Source organism: Ranitomeya variabilis, chromosome 4 (assembly GCF_051348905.1).
Source record: "Ranitomeya variabilis isolate aRanVar5 chromosome 4, aRanVar5.hap1, whole genome shotgun sequence".
Classification (NCBI taxonomy): domain Eukaryota; kingdom Metazoa; phylum Chordata; class Amphibia; order Anura; family Dendrobatidae; genus Ranitomeya; species Ranitomeya variabilis.
The window spans coordinates 759,666,745-759,679,615 of NC_135235.1; positions in this window are offsets into that span (position 1 = coordinate 759,666,745).

A 12,871-nucleotide genomic window follows, 5' to 3' on the forward strand; every position below is an offset into this window, starting at 1 on the left:
ATAATTATAGGCCGTGTGTATTTAGTCCTGTCTATTACCTGGAGATGTGAGGGGCTGGGGAACCTCCATTATGACGTCCTTGTACAGATCTCTGTGTCCTTCTAAATACTCCCACTCCTCCATGGAGAAATAGACGGAGACATCCTGACACCTTATAGGAACCTGACACATACAATGATATCGTCATCCCCCCGATCCCTTCATAGCGTTACTGTATAATGTCCCAGCATTCCCAGCAGTGTCACCTCTCCAGTCAGCAGCTCAATCATCTTGTAGGTGAGTTCTAGGATCTTCTGGTCATTGATGTCCTCATGGATCAGGGGGTGAGGTGGAGGCCCCGTGATTGGGCTCAGGGGTCTTCCCCATCCCTCAGACACAGGGTCCTGACAGCGATCACTAGAGGTCTTCTTCACCACTGTGTAATCCTGGTAATGGAGAGACACATTAATAAATCTCACTACAGACATTTCCAGAGTCCTCACCTCTCCAGTTCTGTCCATCTGTTATTCCCATAGATAAGAATGATGTAATGTGACGTCATCAGAATCTCTCACCTCTCCAGTAAGCCGGAAGAGGATCTCTAGGGTGAGGTGTAATATCCTCTCCGCCATCTTGTCTCTGTCCATATCCATCTTTGATGGGTAAATCAGGAAAATTCTCTTTTGTAGAAGATCTTCACTGAGAGGATCCGATATTGTAGAGACCTGAATGAGAAGATGAGCCGATGTAACACCATAAGAATCCTGTGTAATAATACAATTACTGGAGATAATAAGGGAAACATATGAGGAGATATATTATTTTACAGTATTTAGTTTCCTTCTTTACATCTACTAATAAATCCTATATATTTAGGCCACAGACAACAAGCAGTTTCCTCCTCGGAGTCGGCAGCTGAATACGTTTCTCATAGACTCATCTTCCATAACGCTAATTCTCGTCTCATTTACCGACCCTGGAATCGGCATTAGTAATACTGCAGGAGATATTCATTACACACGACATGAGAAATAACTACTTCATGATGAGGACGACATCTTCATCTTCTACTACGGCTCTAGAGACATATGTGGCCAGAGTCGGTCACTGACTCCATCACCGCCGGCCGTCTATATGAAAGTTTCCCGTCTTCCCCGCACTGTAATCTTCTATCACGTTAGATCTCAGCTCTGATTCACACACAGAAGTTTGAGGCTTTTGGAAAAGATTTTTTGTTTCCACAATCAACGCGGACAGAAATGATCTGATCCCAAAGTCTCCATGTACAGAGATTTATGGGGTTTATTTCTGGCCTTAGGCTTTCCTATATTACAGGAGAAACACCAGAAAATAAAAAAGATATTGAAATGTTTCTAAAGAAAATTGGCTCCAACAATTCTTGTAAAAATAAAAAAACATGGAAAAAGCAGAAGACATATTTTATAATTTTTAACATCTTAAACATTTATTAAAAAAAATTTAATCTTTTTGTGCCCCAGAACATAGATGTGCACCGCAGGGACGGCACAGATGAGGCTTCAACAAAAACCCTGGCAGTTTATCCACTTGCTGCTGTGAAAAGCAAACATGACATCTAAGAAGGTGACAGAGTTTGGCTGAATGCCCCCCGCCCCCAAGTACTGGATAGTATGGGGCGGCCTAGTTATTACGGTACTTACATGCCTAATAATGGTGTCTGGGCTGCAATGTATGAAGGTCTATTAGGCCGGGCCAGAGGCAGCGTCCAATAAGTTACCTTTTACCGCCCCCATACACATTAGACTAAAGTTACATGAAATCACTGATTTCGGGGGTTTGGGCAACTATATAATGTATTTGGGGGCCTCCCGACAGATGATGTCAGGGCAGAGAAGGATCTGACATCCTGAATTTCAGAGGATAATCCGTTTGTTCTTCCTGTAGATAATCCTCCGCTAGAGGAGTCTGGAGGCGACTCTCTCATACAGACCCCAGGAAAGCTGGAATATTTGTGTGTATGGGGGAGTCGGGAGAGATGGCCGTCTGCCAAATGACCGTTCAGCCAACTCTTATCTCATGTGTACGGGGCCGTTAGTATGAGGCCATGTGCACACGTTCAGGATTGTTAGCGTTTTTTTCGCGTTTTTTTCGCTATAAAAACGTGATAAAAACGCGAAAAAAACGCTAACATATGCCTCCTATTATTTACAAGGTATTCCGCATTTTTTGTGCAAATGTTGCGATTTTTTCCGCGAAAAAATCGCATAGCGGAAAAAAAAGCAACATGTTCATTAAAAATGCGGAATTGCGGGGATTCCGCACACCTAGGGGTCCATTGATCTGCTTACTTCCCGCACGGGGCTGTGCACACCATGCGGGAAGTAAGCAGATTATGTGCGGTTGGTACCCAGGGTGGAGGAGAGGAAACTCTCCTCCACGCACTGGGCACCATATAATTGGTAAAAAAATAAGAAATAAAATAAAAAACAGTCCTATACTCACCCTCGATGTCCGGCGCTGTGTTCCCGCCTCTGTGCTGCACGCTGGCTGGTTCCTGTAGCTGGTGTGCGCTGAAGGACCTCGCCGAATGACGTCACTGTCCTGTGATTGGTCGTGAGCGGTCATGTGACCGCTCACGTGACCGGACCGTGACGTCACGGAAGGTCCTGTGCGCACACGCCAGCTAGAGAAAGAGGAACGGACGCCGCTGAGGAGATGTCTGGGTGAGTATAAGCATTTTTTTATTTTTTTTATTATTTTTAACATTCTATCTTTTACTATAGATGCTGCATAAGCTGCATCTATAGTAAAAAGTTGGTCACACTTGTCAAACGCTATGTTTGACAAGTGTGACCAACCTGTCAGTCAGTTTTCCAAGCGATGCTACAGATCGCTTGGAAAACTTTAGCATTCTGCAAGCTAATTACGCTTGCAGAATGCTAAAAAAACGCGAAAAAAACGGAAAAAAAACGCAAAAAAAAAAATGCGGATTTCTTGCAGAAAATTTCAGGTTTTCTTCAGGAATTTTCTGCAAGAAATCCGCAACGTGTGCACATACCCTTACACTGACAGCAGTGATGATACACGGCACTACAGTAGTACAGGGCATCACCGGAGCCATCAGAGGCTTGTATGTTGGATGATCGCACTGATCAGAGGGGTTTAACAAAGGGTTAAAGTGAAAAACATCATAGTGTCAGCAACAAGAAATATCCATCACTATATGGAAAGCAGAGTCACTGCACAATGTTAGTTAGGTCTCGTCCATAACTACTTTATTATACTCTATTATCCTGTACACAGTGGAGGAGATAGAAATCACAGGTCCAACAGCAACAGCTGGAATTGGGCCCTCCAACGTAAAGAAAAAAATCTATATATATAAAGCTGAGTGTATGTGTGTATGTATGTGTATGTATTTGTATGTGTGTGTCTAACCACACCCATTCCACATAGCAACCAATCACTGATCATCTTTCATTTCACCAGAGCTGTGTAAAAGAAGCTGAGCTGTGATTGGTTGCCATGAGCAGCAGTTTTCCCACTCCACAACACCTCAGCAGACACTGACCGGGTGGGAGAAATCTCGCATCCCTGGGAACATAAGCTCCAGCCATTGTCTGCCCCCCAGAAAGGAGCAGAGAGCACATGACAGAAATGAATCCCCCTCCTCTATTACTGCCGCCTCTATTGTTACCGGCGTAGAAAATCGCATCATCAGCGGCCGCACACAGAGCCGCACTGCCAGGTTACATAACAGCACATCTCCAGGAGCTCCCTGCTCAGCGCCACCCAGCTCGGGACTATGGCATGGAGGATGTGTGATGGGTATATGGGCACGGGACTATGGGATGGAGGATGTGTGATGGGTATATGGGCACGGGACTATGGGATGGAGGGGGTGTGATGGGTATATGGGCATGGGACTATGGGATGCAGGATGTGTGATGGGTATATGGGCACGGGACTATGGGATGGAGGATGCATGATGGGTATATGGGGACTGGACTATGGAATGGAGGATATGTATGATGCGTATATGGGCACGGGACTATGGGATGGAGGATGTGTGATGGGCATATGGGCATGGGACTATGGGATGGAGGATGTATGATGGGTATATGGGCACTGGGCTATGGGATGGAGGATTTGTGATGGGTATATGGGCACTGGACTATGGGATGGAGGATGTGTGATGTGTATATGGGCACGGGACTATTGGATAGAGGATGTGTGATGGGTATATGGGCAGGGGACTATGGGATGGAGGATGTATGATGGGTATATGGGCACTGGGCTATGGGATGGAGGATTTGTGATGGGTATATGGGCACTGGACTATGGGATGGAGGATGTGTGATGTGTATATGGGCACGGGACTATTGGATAGAGGATGTGTGATGGGTATATGGGCACGGGACTATGGGATGGAGGATGTTTGATGGGTATATGGGCACGGGACTATGGGATGGAGGATGTGTGATGGGTATATGGGCACGGGACTATGGGATGGAGGATGCATGATGGGTATATGGGGACTGGACTATGGAATGGAGGATATGTATGATGCGTATATGGGCACGGGACTATGGGATGGAGGATGTGTGATGGGCATATGGGCATGGGACTATGGGATGGAGGATGTATGATGGGTATATGGGCACTGGGCTATGGGATGGAGGATTTGTGATGGGTATATGGGCACTGGACTATGGGATGGAGGATGTGTGATGTGTATATGGGCACGGGACTATTGGATAGAGGATGTGTGATGGGTATATGGGCAGGGGACTATGGGATGGAGGATGTATGATGGGTATATGGGCACTGGGCTATGGGATGGAGGATTTGTGATGGGTATATGGGCACTGGACTATGGGATGGAGGATGTGTGATGTGTATATGGGCACGGGACTATTGGATAGAGGATGTGTGATGGGTATATGGGCACGGGACTATGGGATGGAGGATGTTTGATGGGTATATGGGCACGGGACTATGGGATGGAGGATGTGTGATGGGTATATGGGCACAGGACTATGGGATGGAGGATGTGTGATGGGTATATGGGCACGGGACTATGGGATGGAGGATGTGTGATGGGTATATGGGCACGGGACTATGGGATGGAGGATGCATGATGGGTATATGGGGACTGGACTATGGAATGGAGGATATGTATGATGCGTATATGGGCACGGGACTATGGGATGGAGGATGTGTGATAGGCATATGGGCATGGGACTATGGGATGGAGGATGTATGATGGGTATATGGGCACTGGGCTATGGGATGGAGGATTTGTGATGGGTATATGGGCACTGGACTATGGGATGGAGGATGTGTGATGTGTATATGGGCACGGGACTATTGGATAGAGGATGTGTGATGGGTATATGGGCAGGGGACTATGGGATGGAGGATGTGTGATGGTATATGGGCACTGGACTATGGGATGGAGGATGTGTGATGGTATATGGGCACTGGACTATGGGATGGAGGATGTGTGATGGTATATGGGCACTGGACTATGGGATGGAGGATGTGTGATGGTATATGGGCACTGGACTATGGGATGGAGAATGTGTGATGGGTATATGGGCACTGGACTATGGGATGGAGGATGTGTGATGGTGTATGGGCACTGGACTATGGGATGGAGGATGTGTGATGGTATATGGGCACTGGACTATGGGATGGAGGATGTGTGATGGTATATGGGCATTGGACTATGGGATGGAGGATGTGTGATGGGTATATGGGCACTGGACTATGGGTCAGAGTATGTGTGATGGGTATATGGGCACGGGACTATGGGATGCAGGATGTATGATGAGTATATGGGCACTGGGCTATGGGATGGAGAATGTGTGATGGGTATATGGGCACTGGACTATGGGATGGAGGATGTGTGATGGGTATATGGGCACTGGACTATGGGATGGAGGATGTGTGATGGTATATGGGCACTGGACTATGGGATGGAGGATGTGTGATGGTATATGGGCACTGGACTATGGGATGATGTGTGATGGGTATATGGGCAATGGACTATGGGATGGATGATATGTATGATGGGTATATGACTGAATGGTGGATTGGGAGCTTTCGATTCCCTGATTCACTAATCTATTCAGTGGTATCACTGTCATGGGAATGTGGATATCACTGAAATTGTGATGATGGGAAGGAGAGGGTGACCAATACCACACCGCACCGAGCCCTCTCAATTTATGGGCATCATAGCAACCAAGTGGGCTACCGTTATGGATGATACACTCCTGCCTATCCAACTATCGTATGGTAAATATCTCATAGATCTTGAGTTCATTAGTATTTGCAACAAGAATGAGGCTATGTGAGTATTTATTAATTGTGGGTGGTCGGAGGTAGTCAGTGAGGTGGATGGTACCATATTGTGCATGTAGGGGGCAGTACTATGGGAACATTAAAAAGGTACGAGATTATACTGTGTGTGGGGGTATGGCGGTGCTGTAGGAACATTAGACTGTGTGTGGGGGTATGGCGGTACTGTAGGAACATTATACTGTGTGGGGGTATGGCGGTACTATGAGAACATTATACTGTGTGGGGATATGGCGGCACTATGAGAACATTATACTGTGTGTGGTGGGATGGTGGTACTGTAGGAACATTATACTGTGTGGGGGGTATGGCGGTACTATGAGAACATTATACTGTGTGTGGGGGTATGGAGGTACTGTATGAACATTATACTGTGTGTGGTGGGATGGAGGTACTGTAGGAACATTATACTGTGTGTGGGGGTATGGCGGTATTATGAGAACATTATACAGTGTGGGGGTATGGCGGTACTATGAGAAGATTATACTGTGTGTGGGAGTATGGCGGTACTATGAGAACATTATACTGTGTGTGGCGGTATGGAGGTACTATGAGAACATTATACTGTGTGGGGGGGTATGGCGGTACTGTAGAAACATTATACTGTGTGGTTTATAGCGGTACTATGAGAAGATTATACTGTGCGTGAGCGTATGGCGGTACTGTAGGAACATTATACTGTGAGGGGGTATGGCGGCACTATGAGAACATTATACTGTGTGGGGGTTTGGCGTTACTATGAGAACATTATACTGTGTGGGGGCATGGCGGCACTATGAGAACATTATACTGTGTGGGGGGTATGGTGGTACTATGAGAACATTATACTGTGTGTGTGGTGGGATGGTGGTACTGTAGGAACATTATACTGTGTGGGGGGTATGGCGGTACTATGAGAACATTATACTGTGTGTGGGGGTATGGAGGTACTGTATGAACATTATACTGTGTGTGGTGGGATGGAGGTACTGTAGGAACATTATACTGTGTGTGGGGGTATGGCGGTATTATGAGAACATTATACTGTGTGTGGGGGTATGGCGGTACTATAAGAACATTATACTGTGTGTGGCGGTATGGAGGTACTATGAGAACATTATACTGTATGAGGGGGTATGGCGGTACTATGAGAACATTATACTGTGTGGGGGGGTATGGCGGTACTGTAGGAACATTATACTGTGTGTGGGGGTATGGCGGTGCTGTAGGAACATTATTCTGGTTGGGGGTATGGCGGTACTATGAGAACATTATACTATGTGTGGTGGGATGAAGGTACTGTAGGAACATTATACTGTGTGTGGCGGTATGGCGGTACTGTAAGAACATTATACTGTGTGTGGGGGTATGGCGGTACTATGAGAACATTATACTGTGTGTGGGCGTATGGCGGTACTATGAGAACATTATACTGTGTGGGGGTATGGCGGTAGTGTGAAAATACCTTTTTATGAGAGATGCCAGTACTGTGGAAACATTATACTGTGTGTGGGGGTATGGCGGTACTATGAGAACATTATACTGTGTGGGGGGGTATGGCGGTACTGTAGGAACATTATACTGTGTGTGGGTATGGCGGTGCTGTAGGAACATTATTCTGGTTGGGGGTATGGCGGTACTATGAGAACATTATACTATGTGTGGTGGGATGAAGGTACTGTAGGAACATTATACTGTGTGTGGCGGTATGGCGGTACTGTAAGAACATTATACTGTGTGTGGGGGTATGGCGGTACTGTGAGAACATTATACTGTGTGTGGGGGTATGGCGGTACTATGAGAACTTTATACTGTGTGTGGGGGTATGGCGGTAGTGTGAAAATACCTTTTTTACGAGAGATGCCAGTACTGTGGAAACATTTGTTGTGAATTCTGCTCTTGGGTTCCCTCCGGTGGTTGTTGGTGGTAACGCAGTTGTCCCTGGGTTGCAATCCTGGGCAGGTGTCTCTGCTGATTGCAGCTCTGACTGGGCTATTTAGGTGTGCAGGATTCATTAGTCATTGCCAGTTGTCCATTGTTCTTGGAGGTTTTGCATCTCTGTCTGGTTCCTCCTGCCCTGCTGCCAAAATCAGCAAAGATAAGTGTCTGGTTTTGTTTCTGCAGCAGACTTGCAGTGTGCTTTATAATTCAGTGCTATTCATTGTTTTTCTTAGTCCAGCTTTGACTGTGTTTGGATTTATTCAGTCAAGTTAGATTCTCAGGAGATGCAGATATACATTCCATGTCTTTAGTTAGATGGTGGAATTTTTGTATTATCTGCTGTGGATATTTTTAGGGTTTTAATATTGACCGCTTAGTATTCTGTCCTATCCTTTTCTATTTAGCTAGAGTGGCCTCTTTTGCTAAATCCTGTTTTCTGTCTGTGTGTGTTTTTCCTCTTATACTCACAGTCAATATTTGTGGGTGGCTGCCTATCCTTTGGGGTTCTGCTCAGAGGCAAGATAGAATTCCCATTTCCATCTGTAGGGGTATTTAGTTCCCCGGCTGTGTCGAGGTGTCTAGGATGTGTTAGGTACACCCCACGGCTACTTCTAGTTGCGGTGTCAGTTTAGGGATTGCGGTCAGTATAGGTTCCACCTACTCCAGAGAAAGTCCATCCGGCTCCAAGGTCACCAGATCATAACAACATTATACTGTGTGAGCGGCATCATATATATATTACATAAGGGGTGTAAAAAGGAGAGTCATAAAAAAGACTCATCAGGGCTGTGCTGCATTTGTACAGACTGCTATCTGCCGTCCAGACGGGACCATGTGACATCAATGGTAAGAGGGAAGGTTTCCGGAGGGAAGAGTCTAGAGGGTGCACCTGGTCAGGAGACCTTGATGGCGCAGTTACTGATATTATAAAGGCCGGAGCCCCAAAGGCAGAACAGATTTGGCGCCAACAAAGGAAAGGGGTGCGGGGAAGAATCTGAGGTACCAGCTCCTGGTAAAGTGCCCGAGGCAGCTGGGTGTGGGGCAGAACCTGCTTACAGGGCATAATGGGGGCATTACACTGTGTGGGGCCAAGAAAGGGGCCCTGTACTAGGAGAACTATCCGCTCCCTCACTTCCTGTCCTCCATAGTTGGCTCGTATGTATCTATTACAGGAAACAGAACAACAACGTTATGGTTCTTATAAAGGGGCAACAACAACCCCAAAAGAGTTTCCTCCGTGCAGAAGGGGTTAATGTCCCCGGCTGCGCTCAGTACTGGGGAATCTCCACATACCTCCACCTGCAGAGCCGCACTCCACAGATATGGCTGCTCTGTGCGCACAGGACCTGTGATGAGGTCACAGGGGGAGGAGTCAGGGGTCACGTGATCCGCAGTGAAGACGCTACATGGAGACTTCTCCTCAGTCAGTGACATTCCCGCCATTATTCGCCCTCACTACTGGCACAATCACCTCGCGCCGCCTTTTCTACACAATGTTCTGTGTGGAATGTAACGTGTGATTTCTCTGGAGACAAATAGACCCCACACATGAGGGGATTATCACCGGTTACCGGACGTCTAGTATATGGCGGCATATGATTGTGCTATCCCTCCACACCGGGAGCTAAAATGCCGAAATCTCGCTTATTTACCCCCTTCCAGTGTCCGGCTAAGGGCTCATTTCCACATGCAAGTCACACGTCCGTATCTCGCATGTGGAAACCAACCTCTGGCGCCGGCACTTTGGAGCACAGCGTGCAGCTCCATGTGTTCCTATGCGGCCGCACGCTCCGCTCTGGAGTGCCGGCTCCACAGCTTGGTTTCCACATGCGAGATACGGACGTGCGACTCGCATGTGGAAATGAGCCCTAAGGGTCATATACAGCCATGCCCCTCTCCAGTCGCTGTGGGGGTTTGGTAATAGGATGGAGGGCGGCGTCCATGCTTGGACTTCAGAGAGAGTAATAAAATCACAGCTCACCTTCCCTGTCCTTCACCCCTTACACCTGACCGGTTTAGCCAATTACCTGGAGATAAATGGTTTTACAGACTTAACGTGAGAGGGGCATATAACCTTATACGTATCGCCATGGTGACGGATGGAAGACCGCACACAATACACCTGAGGGGCAGACTGAACATTTGATGCTGCCATTCGGGGTAACCAATGCTTCGCCAGTCTTTGAAAATGTAATTAATTATATTTTTTCTCACTGATTGGTAGATTTGTGGTAATTTTCCTGGATGATATATTGAGTTCCTCACGTACTCTGGAGGAGCATGGTGAGCATGTCAGACAGGTTCTCCAGGTTCTACGTGACAACTATTTATTTGCTAACCTGGAGAAATGGCAATTTGTGGTACAGCAGGTCCAGTTCTCAGGACATTTGGCTTCTGCATTGGGGTTTCAGATGGACCCCGTTAAGGTCCAAGCAGTCCTTCATTGCTTCTAACCAAGTAACCTGAAAGTGTTACAGAGATTTCTTGTAGTCGAGATACTGAGGAACAAACAAGCGAAAAATAGGGTCTTATCTGATAACAAGATATAATGAGAATAGAGGAGTATTACACTCACCTGATAGAGCGGCACCTCAGCAACATGTTCAATGCATAAATCAGCTGCTGCAGGACACGGGGCCAAAGACCGAGCAGAATAGCTGATCCGGGTATAATGTGTCTGTACCTGCACTGCTGATGAAGACTATCAGATATGGAGATTTCCTTAAAAACGTTTATTCACATAGGTTTTCACAGTCAACGCGTTTCTCAGTCACGCAGGATCTCTTCCTCAGGACAAAACCTGATAGTGAATGAACATGTCAAGCTTGGAACGTTTTATATGCAGTCTTTATGAAAAAAAGCCAAACAAACCACGATATGTCAAAGTTCATGAGAAAGTTCGTCAAACAAACATAAACATAAATTATGGTTCATGAAAAAAAACATTTACATACATTGTTCTGTCTCCGCCATCTAATTTGTTGCCTCCAATTATTTGTTTGCATAATCGCAGTTTCTCAGTATACAGTATTGATATATTCATGCCTTTATTCATCTGTAGTGCTTTGGCTCCCTCTAGCGGTCAGAGATATGTTGACTGTTCTATTTTTCTGCTATGTATTTTTTATGTCTGATCCTCCTTTGCAATGCATTATGGTAGCTCAGCCCACATTTCCCTCCAGTTTTCATTCACTTCCTCTAGTTTGCCTTCCAGGGAAGACGCTTACACTTCATTCCCCTTGCGATTGCATTGCCGGTATGTCTTTATGTTTTTTCTCTAGATATTTCTGCTCTATATTAGCCTAGCTTAACCAGTTGCACTCCTAGTTCAGTTACTAGCCTTCTAAATGTAATGCATAATGTTTATCATGTGTAGTATGTATCTGATTCCATGTATATCATTGTTCACAGTTTCACCGCATCAATATACCACTACGTTTAATAAAGCACAGACTCAACCACAGTCTCCTTATTGGACCCCGGTATAGCGGTTTAGCTGACTGGATAGCTACAATGAGCCTGCCTCATTTAGTGAGGACAGAACAGTGAAACGGCAGCCATCCAACTAGTGGGATTCAAGTCACCGGCTACTCAGAGACTAAATACAGCTACAGCAATCTCTGCACAGCCAAGCACTTTCCCAAGACACCATGTCTCACAAATCGCATAGAACAAGATCTGTTACTTCCGTTTCCTCAAAGACAACATCCATCACCAGCGCGGTTGCCATTGCCCGCGCAAATGCTGAAGCCGCCAAAATACGAGCGAGCTTTGCTGACCAAGAGATGCAACTTAAATTAGAAAAAGCACGCCTAGATGATGAAGAGAGAAGGTCACGCTTAGAGAGAGCACGCATAGATCATGAGAGAGCCGATCAAGAGAGAAGGATGCAGTTAGAAAAGGCACGTGTGGATGCCGCCTTAGAAAGCCTAGCAGCAAAAAGGGAAGCTGCCGCAGCCCTCGCTGAAGCGGAATCGCTAGAAGCCGCGCAAAGCCCCAAGCTGCATAGCCAAAGCAGTACGTCAAGTCTGGAGTTTCCACTACAAGACACACCACAACGCACATCTCAGTATGTTAATGAACTTCCTGATCCAAACTATAACCCTGAACCAGCACCAGAACGAGAATACGACGTCTCCAGCGAAGTGAGCGAGAGTCACCACGAGGCTCAGCTCCAGGACAGAAACAAACTCGAAAACGTGAGACAAAACGACTCTGCTAATGACTACCTTGCCCCTCACCAGGTAACCAACGTGAATCACCCTGCTGACACACCGTACGTCAGACCGAAGCAATACGACACCGGCTGGCGCCACCCTGAGGACACTAACAGGTATGAACGCACCTCACATCACTATCAGGGCGATCCATCACCAGTGTACTCCACCGACAACCGGTTCACAACAGAATTTGCCAAGTTCTTCACACGACGTGAACTGGTTGCCAAGGGACTCATGAAATTCACTGACCAAGCTGAAGGTTACAGAGCTTGGAAAGCTTCCTTCCAAAATGTCATTAGAGACTTGGGGCTACAACACAGGGAAGAGATAGACCTGTTAGTCAAATACCTGGGAGGAGAGTCAGTCAAACACGCAGTAAGGATCAGAGACATTAATATAAACCGCCC